Source organism: Schistocerca gregaria, chromosome 1, assembly GCF_023897955.1.
Source record: "Schistocerca gregaria isolate iqSchGreg1 chromosome 1, iqSchGreg1.2, whole genome shotgun sequence".
In the NCBI taxonomy this organism is placed as follows: Eukaryota; Metazoa; Arthropoda; class Insecta; order Orthoptera; family Acrididae; genus Schistocerca; species Schistocerca gregaria.
Genome location: NC_064920.1, coordinates 493,278,447 through 493,288,396, shown reverse-complemented (window position 1 = coordinate 493,288,396; position 9,950 = coordinate 493,278,447).

Sequence of the window (9,950 nt, the reverse complement as noted above, 5' to 3'; positions counted from 1 at the left end):
TTGTCAGAGCTGTCTCTCCCAAGCCTGTCAGTAGCTCTAACGGAATGTTGTTTACTCCTGGGGCCTTATTTCGACTTATGTATTTAAGTGTTTTGTCAAATTCTTCTCACAGTTACATATCTCTCTTTTCATCGTTCTCTATGTCCTCTTCCGTTTCCACAATATTGCCCTCAATTACGTGTCTCTTACACAGACCCTCTATGTACTTTTTCCACCTTTCTGACTTCCCTTCTTTATTTCCGACTCATATGGGAATATGAGCTGTTGATATTCATACAGGTGGTTCTCTTTTCTTCAAACGTGTCTTTAATTTTCCTATAGGCAGTATCTATCTTACCCCTAGTGATATATTCCTCTACATTTGTCCTCTAGCCATCCCTTCTTATTCATTTTTCACTTTTTGTGGATCTCATTTTTGATACGTTTGTATTCCTTTTTGCCAGCTTCATTTACTGCATTTTTATATTTTCTCCTTTCATAAATTAATTCAATATAGCTTATGTTACCCAGGGGTTTCTACAAGCCCTCGTCTTTTTACCTACTTGATCCTCTGCTGCCTTCACTATTTCATCTCTCAAAGCTACCCATTCTTCTTTTACTGTATTCCTTTACTCTGCTCCTGTCAGCCGTTCCCTAATCCTCTTTCTGAAACCCTCTACAACCTTCGGTTCTTTCAGTTTATCCAGCTCCCATAACTTAAAAAACCTGCTTTTGCAATCTCTTCAGTTTTAATCTGAAGTTTGTAACCAATAAATTGTGGTCAGAATCTACATCTGCCCCTGGAAATGTCTTACAACTTTAAGTCTGGGTCCTACATCTCTGTCTAACCATTATATTGTCAGTCTGAAAATGTCCAGTGTCCCCAGGTATCTTCCACCTATACGACCTCCGTCATGATTCTTAAACCAATTGTTAAATATGATTAATTATGCTCTGCCCAAAATTCTACAAGGTGGCTTCCTGTTTCATTCCTTTCCCACTGTAGTCTTACTGTGTGCTGGGAATGGTCTGGTAGTCAACGATTGCGTCATGACGATGCGGTGGTGTACACTGTGTGCGGGCGTTGCGATGGTGTAGACTGCTTGCTTGCGGTGGAGCAGTCGTCGATGGTTGCATGCTGACCGGACATCACTGGCTGCGTGCTCGCTTTAAGTGTGTCCTCTACGTTTGCGTGTTTCGTCGGTTTAGACGGACGCTCTTAGGAAAGGCGCATGTTGTTCATGCTCTCTGTTACTCCTCGGCAACACGTCTTCACTTTCCTGATTTATTTCGGAATTTCTTCCTTTCTGTCTGTTTTCCTTTTTTTCTGCCGCTTTCCGCGTATGACCATATGGTCGCTTCGTGGAGTGTTTATTAGTGACTGCTGACTGTTGTAGTTAGCTAGTGTGGCGATGTTTTGACTGCTTCAGCAACCTCTGTTCTAGACCTGTTACTCAATGGATACCACCCAAAACCGTCACCGTAACACTTTCGTATTACATTGGTGTAGATATTCAACGTTGCAACTCTTGTGATTTACCTGTGCGTGCAGCTATGCAGTGCTCTGTTCTTCCTCGGCATCGAACTCCTTTCTTCCGTGCAGATTTCTACAAATGAAGGGACTAAAAAACAATATACTGCTTCTCTTCTTAAATAAAGTGTAGGTCTGCTCCAATTAACTTTGTGTATTCTTGCAAACTTTTACAAAACGTTGTGCGTTACAAGGGAACCAAACTAATATTACTGTCTCAAAGACCTCTTCTTTACATTCTGTAAGCCGGAGATCTTCCATGTTACCACTGCTCCTTCGTTCCTCCTTGAGCCACGGAGATTACAAATCCTCTCCAGCAGGTAGAATCCGCACCTGTTGAGTAATTTTTTCTCTCAGTAGGTGGGCCCATGTTTACCAAAGAATTGCGATCATGCACATCTTTACTCTGAGCTCTAGATTTGACGTACGTGATCCAAATCCTTCCATAAATTGCATAGACCACTACACAGTCACCCTAAAAACTGGCTATTCCGTTTATGTACTACACCCTCAGCGCTCAGTAATCAATTATACGTGTCCCTGGTATGCCTCTTCCTCGTTATTGGGGTACCGGACGACACAGGTCCGCGAGAAGATACGTAAGCACCAATAGACGGCGCTGCAGGGGCGTGCTCGGCAAGCAGGAGGATAGTGAACTGCTGGCCGCAGTGTGGGCACCTGGTGGACTGGGTTGACCTGGGATGCTTGAACGCTCTGTTGGGCCGAACGTAGCTGGAAAGGGGCTGCCTACTCTTTAGACCACGGCTTCCCAACCTTTTCAGCTGGTGGACCCCCTTCTTCAGTCGAAAATCCATGGTGGATCCCTAGTCAGTCAAGAGCACACTAACTTTAAATTTCAGAGCGAAACCCATGTGGGAACTGAAAGCTATTTAATGCAAGTTCCACGTTCCCAATGCCCCCCCCCCCCCCCCGTAGTATCAATAGTCTTTGGTTTAGAGATAAATAAAAACAACTTGACAGTCAAAAATCGACTTATGAAACAGGTAGTGCACTGACAAAGCAAGTTTAACATTTTATGACGCCTGGGGACACATATGTGGCAGCGAGCGCTGTGATTGGTCGACAAAGCTCGCTCCGCGAATGGAGGTTTCAGCGCATTTACTGCCGTGAGCCGGCGCACAAACGAGCCCCGTATTGTTGCGAAACGTCGACCAGAGAAGCCGCATTCTCCGGCACTAAACTGTGTATGCGTTCCCACTTAGGAACCGCAAAGGCTGCTTGGGAATACGACCTGAAGTAAAAGTACACATGTTTTTCTCCCGAAAAAAAAATAGTGATTAATTTGATTTTCACATTTTTATTCAGTAATTTTACTCATTATTTTACACGATTTGGTGAAGGGTGGCCGCGGGCCCCCTAGAAAGAGCCGGCGGACCCCTAAGGGGTGTGCGGACCACACGTTGGGAAGCCTGCTTTACACTGTTCTTGGCGCCATGATGCCGGTTCGAGTTTAATAGTCAACTACTGTGTTGCTGGAGAAAGAGAGACTGGTGGGAGGGACCGTCGTGTGCCCACATAGTGGAGTACACGACGACCCTCACTGCAACGGGCAGTAATTTTGTTCTTAACTGAGGTCTGTCCTACTGGCCGCCCTCGATTAGCCGAGCGGTCTGAGGCGCTGCAGTCATGGGCTGTGGGGCTGGTCCCGGCGGAGGTTCGAGTCCTCCCTCGGGCATGGGTGTGTGTGTTTGTCCTTAGGGAGGATAATTTAGGTTAAGTAGTGCGTAAGCTTAGGGGCTGATGGCCTTAGCAGTTAAGACCCATAAGATTTCACACACATTTGAACATTTTGTGTCCTACTGCGTCCTGGTTCGTATCAGGTCTGTTTGGTATTTATGATCGTTCCTCTGATTTACTGTTGTGATTCAAAGGCGGTAGTTTGTATTTTTATATCGGGCTGTGTTTTAGCCGATTTTCTGCACAGGTATTCGCGATTTACAGTTACTAATGAATTTCTTGTATTTTAACCAAGCTTTGTGTAAGAATCCTCATCAACTCGAAAACTAATTTGTATGGCCGCCGACAGTTAATTCAGCTATTCCATATTTGTCTTAAATGTTATTTAAGTTCCCTGCAGTGAAATTCTGTTCACTTAAGGATGCCCTGCGTTGCTGAAAACTGCAATTTATTGCTGAGTCATCGTGTTCTTTAGTAAAATTTGTGTGCGAAACTTAAGTATTTGAAATTATTTTGGCTTCGTTGTGGTAGGCATTTGTCATCTTGTCTTAAGCCGTTTGGCTTTTTGTTAAGTGTAATTACTTAAGCAATTGAATTTCTTGACTGTAATTGTCTGTTACCGAGCAACGCAGTATGGCAGTTAATAATTTTCCTGCAACTAATTAGTACTTGATTTACTTTGATAATTTTATTGTCGCCAGCAAACGTTTGCCGATCTTTGTTCTTTTTTAAGTTACAATCTTGCTCCCCTCCATTTCAAGTATTGTATTTATGTGGTGAGCCTTGACTTTACTGCATTATTAACTTCTCGTTACTTTCCCCACTATTACATTGTGTACTTTCTTATTTTAAAGAGTTCAGGAGTTTTTATTAATAAACTGCTGTTTAAGTTCCGGGTGATCAAAAAGTCAGTATAAATTTGAAAACTGAATAAAGCACGGAATAATGTAGATAGAGAATTACAAATTGACACACATGCTTAAAATGACATGGGGTTTTATTAGAACAAAAAAAAATACATACGTTCAAAAAAATGTCGGACAGATGGCGCTTCATCTGATCAGAATAGCAATAATTAGCATAGCAAAGTAAGACAAAGCAAAGATGATGTTCTTTACAGAAATGCTCAATATGTCCACCATCATTCCTCAACAATAGCTGTAGCGAGGAATAATGTTGTGAACAGCAGTGTAAAGTATGTCTGGAGTTAGGCATTGGCGTCGGATGTTGTCTTTCAGCATCCCTAGAGATGTCGGTCGATCACGATACACTTGCGACTTCAGGTAACCCCAAAGTCAATAATAGCACGGACTGCGATCCGTGGGCCTGGGAGGCCAAGCATGACGAAAGTGGCGGCTGAGCACACGATCATCACCAAACGACGCGCGCAATAGATCTTTCACGCGTCTAGCAATATGGGGTGGTTCTAATAAAACCCAATGTCATTCCAAGCATCTGTGTCAATTTTTAGCTCTCCGTATACATTATTCCGTGGTTTGTTAAGTTTTCAAATGTATACTGACTTTTTGATCACCCGGTATATTTCTTTTGATGGTCCCAGAACCTTAACGCTCACCGACCAGTTCCGATCGTTGGCGACTGATCATCGCTGTCTACTGACCATCATTCTTCACTGACCATCATTGTCCACTGATCATTATTGCCGACTGACAGATTCTTTCACCCACTGACCGTCACTGATCGCTAACCATTGTTGTCCACTGACCGTCACTGTCCATTGACCATCACTTTGCGCTGACTATCATTGTCCATAGACCATCATTGACCCAATCCCAAACTTTTTCGTGTTTGAGATGTGTAGCAAATGGTCCGCAAATGATTGGAAAATGGCGAAACGGGGTTTAAGGGTTTATCTGTTTGAAAGGTTGCAGAAAAACTTACATAGTCAAAATGAATTATACCCAAGCTTAAGAAGGAAACTGACATGTTAGGGAGCTAGAACTTGGCAGTGGTAAGGTGCTGAGCATAAAAGAAATTATCTTTTGAGCGTATTTATTTATCTGAGACGCCGTGTTTAAGATAGACAACTTATTCGCAACAGAGCTCAAAAATTAAATTACAGTTTCTATTACAGCAAACAAAATTATAAAACGCAAAAACTCTGAGAAAATCTCCTCAGATCCTTCTGCTGCGTCTCACTATACGATAGTTGGAAGTCGGTATTAGAAACGCCAGGCTCTGCACTCCCATTAATCAATAAGAAAAAAACTTACAAGATATCGGAATAGGCAGAGAAACAGATGTATCGGTGCAAGCTTTAAAAGAAGAAAATGGGTGTTAGCAAATCAACATGAATAAGCAACTATTCACAAGAGCAACCAAGGACAAATCCAAAACAAATAAAGGAGCTGAAATCCATGGATTAACGAGGAAATTATGACCATCTAGAGCTCGGCCCAAGGATAAAGCTGTTGCTCGATTCAGAACAGAGTAAAAAAGAAAACATGCACAGAAATTACATTAAATTTGCGTAACATACAAATGAGAAGTAGTACGTTGACATTTTAATCTTAACTGACAATGAAAAATGCTAAAGATACCTAATCCTGGAGAGTGGACGCACCAGTAAGGCAGATGAAGGTAAATGTTTCTAAATTAAAGTTATCTGACAATGAAAAATTTTAAAGATATCTAAATCCAGAAAATACAGGCACCAGTTCTTCAGGTAAAGACTAATCTTTCTAGATCTTGGTTAACAGAAAGAACAACATAATATTAAAGCCATCTTACAGTCGAATACAAGTTTAAATTTGGCACATCCTTATTATTACATCACTCTGCAGTGATGTAAAAATCTCATTCTTATATTAATTATCTATTTTTAAATAACTGAGATATTAGGTAATCTTGTGTAGGCACCTTCAGTGCCAGTTTCACATTAAGCTGGAGATTGATCAACGTTGATCTTAAGTAAAGCTTCTAATGTTTCTTGTTTTTAAATAAATTGAATTTTAAGGTGAGAAGGGATGAGAAACTTCAGTGCTTGTTTAACGTTAATTGAAGCTGGGCGTTGATCAGGTTTGTGCCTTGAATTAAATCTGCTGGTGTTCTTCACAGGTCATGTTAACTGAGGCTGGAACTTGGAGAGCGGTTGTTTTAGAAGGACTTGTATTTGTGTCTTGAAATTTTCTCATTAATAGTGTTGCTACTGTCTGAACAACGGGATGGATATATTGTGTGTACCTGTGAGTGAAAATGAGCCTCACTTTCATGAAGTGCAATTGTTTTCTTTCGATGACATTTTCGAAAATAAAGATGTTTGAGGTGTGTACACGTCTCTCAGTCGAGTCATCACTGAGCAACACAAGGAGATACCGCGTAATCGTCTGATACAATGTTACCAGCGCCTGACACTCTGAAGCAGTTCTCACTGTGGTTCTCCATTTGGCTCACTGGTCGAATTGTGTTATATCCGGATTTGGTGGACACTGCAATGTGCCAGGGGCGTGACGTTGGACTGCGTGGTAACGTGGGTGCAGGCTAGCACGTTGTTAAGGTTCAGGTCGACCACGTCTAACCACCACAAGGGAGACTCGCCGTTTTGTGCACCAAATACACCTTAACTCCCTCACGTCTACGTCTGCCACCCAACAAAAAGCAGCGGACATGCTGTAAAACCCTGTGTCATTCCTCACCGTTGGTTTTGAACCAATCAGTAGCCGAACCAGGGAATTACCACCCCATGCGAAGGCAGTCGTTAACACCACAACTGCAGCCTCTGGTGTGGTGCCGTGACAGGGAAGCATGACCTGCTGATCAGTGGCATCACGTTGTGGTCAGTAATGAATTGCAAATGTGCACCACCCCGGATGATCATTGTGCAAGTACGGCGGCGGCCTGTGCAAAGGTCTCATTCCTGCAATCTTTTGGAGAGGTACAACAGTATCACTCCTGACGTCGTGATGTTGGGAGCCGTTGGGTGTGGGATCAGGTCACGGATCGTAGTGACTGAGAACACTCTGACAGCACGATGATACCTCGAAGACATCGTGCATACTCGGAAGCGTATCGTACTGCCATTTTTCAACAGAACAATGCTTGCCCATGCATGGTCCGTGTCTGTACGAAGTGTCCGCGTGATGTTGAGGTACTCCTATGGCGAGCAAAACGCCAAATCTGCCTCTGATTTAACGTGTGGTAGACCAGCTCGGACGTAAACTCCATCACGGTGGCACTATCCTGTATGTCACGGCCCAGCTACAACATTTGTGGCCCAACTTGCCGCAGGAGAGGAAGTACAAATAAACACATTATTTTTGACTACCAAAAACCATCGTTTCTATCTGTCATCAACTACAGACTGGTTTGATACGGGTCGCCACGAATTCCTCTCCTGTGGCAACCATTTTGCCTTAGGCTACCAATTACATTCAACGTCGTAAGTTTTTTTCTTAATTGGCACCCTCTACAGTTCTATCTACGATCATTTCTCACTGCTGTCTTAACACTTGTCCTATTATCCTCTTCCTTCTTCTTATCAATGTTTGCAACATATTTGCCTCATCACTGATTCTGCGGGAAACCTCCTTATTTCTTACCTTACCAGTCTACCTAATTTCCAAAAATCTTTCTGTAGCACTATATCTCAAACACTTCTATTCCTTCTTTCTGGTTTTCTGTCAGTCCATGATTCACTCTCAGGCAGAGTTGAACTCCCAGCGTATGTATTCAGAAATTTCTTCTTCAAATTAAGGCCTATTTTTTATACTAGAAGTCTTCTTTTGGCCAGAACTGACTTCTTGTGCTAGTCTGTTTTTATGCTCGCCTTGCGTCGTCCCTCGTGAGTTATTTTGCTTCCAAATTATCGGAATTCCTTCACTTCCACTACTCTGTAGTCCTCAGTTTTGGTGATAAGTTACTCACTAATTTCATTTTTGCTACTCCTCTTTACTTTCGTCTTTCCTCAATCTACTATGTAGACCATATTCTGTGCTCAGTAAACTATTCGTTCCATTCAGTATGTCATGTGCTTCTTCCTTGCTTTCACTGAAGGTACCAAAGTCATCGTCGAGCCTCATTAGTTTTCATTCCAATTCTGGTCCGCAGCTCGTGGTCTAGTAGCTAGCGTCGCTGTGTCTGGATCACGGGGCCCCAGGATCGATTCCCGGCGGCGTTGGGGTTTTTTCTGCCCAGTGACTGGGTGTTTGTGTCGTCCTCATCATTTCATCGTCATCATTATTCGTGACAGTGGCTTAAATGGATTGTGTAAAAAAATTGGACTGTGTAAAAATTGGGACTTGGTACGGGTGCTGATGACGGCGCAGTTGAGCGCCCAGTGAACCGAACATCATCATCATCCCAATTCTGAACCATTATTTTATTAATGTCATTGCTTTTTCTTTAATGTCTAGATTGGTCAGTATAGGAGAAAGCTTACATTCCTGCTTTAAACCCTTTTTAATGCGAACACTTCAACACTTCATTCTCGGTCTTCCATTCTTATTTAACCTCCTTCCTACCAGTAGTATTGCATATTACCCGACTCTCCATATACCGTACGTCAATATTTCTCAGAATTTCGAAAACCTAGCATCATTTTACAGCACCGAACGCTTTTCCAGTCGGCAGATCCTTAGAAAAATTCTTGATTTTCCTTAAGTCTCGCTTCCATTATCAACCACAACGTTAGAGCTTCCTTTCCGGTGCCTTTAACTATCCCAAAGCTGAACTTATCATCTTACAAGAAATTCTCATTTTTGTTTTCCGCTCTTCTGATACATTACTTTTATCGGTAATTTTAACGTATGGGCTATTATGTTGACTGTACAATGGCTCTCGTCTTTAACTTCCCTTCTATCTTCGAGATGGTGTAGATGATGTTTTTCAGAAAATCTGATGGTGCGTCTCCAGTCATATAGATTCTACAGACCAACGTAAATAGTTATTTGGTTGCTATTTTGGCCTCTATGATTTTAGAAATCCCGAAGGAATTACCTTTCCACCGTATCTGATAACATATCTTCCTAAAATCTGTTAAACTCTGACTTTAATACTGAATCCCTATGCATAGTATACCGACACCCCTTCTGTCATGTAGTCAGACAGTTTCTTCTCCTCTCAGAGGTATTCGATGTGCTATTGCCACGTGGACACTGACTCTTCTGCGTTTAACATTGAATTCATCTAGAACGCTTGATATTGACGCCTTTGCTTTTCATTTCAAGTAAGATATTTACTATACACTGAATCAGTTCTTCCGAAAACCATTTTTCGATTTTTCACATTCTTTCTGCAGCCGTTTCATCTTAGCTTTCCTGTATTTTCTATTTATTTTGTCCCTAACTGACTTGTTGTGTTCCCTTCTTTTCGTTAGCATTCTTGCACTTAATTCTTTCATCGAATCATCATCCCAGCAATACCTTAAAAATTAAGTCGAAACTCACAGTTTCAAACGCGTTTCCCAAGACGTTTTCTTTGGCTGTGTAGAAAAAGAATTGAACGTCACTTACCACTAGTTTCCACTTAGGTGCTCTTACTACTGCCCTAACTGTTCGATCCGTCTGAAAAGGACAGAGTGCTATAATTTCTTATGTGTAAGTATTGAAATGTACAAAAATGCCGTCCACGTATTGTGCAGAGAAATAAACTAGTCAACTGATTTGAAAAAAATGTTAAACTTTGTGTGAATTCCTAAGGGACCAAACTGCTGAAGTCATAGGTCCCTAGACTTACACACTACTTGAACTGACTTATGCTAAGAACAACACACACACAGCCATGC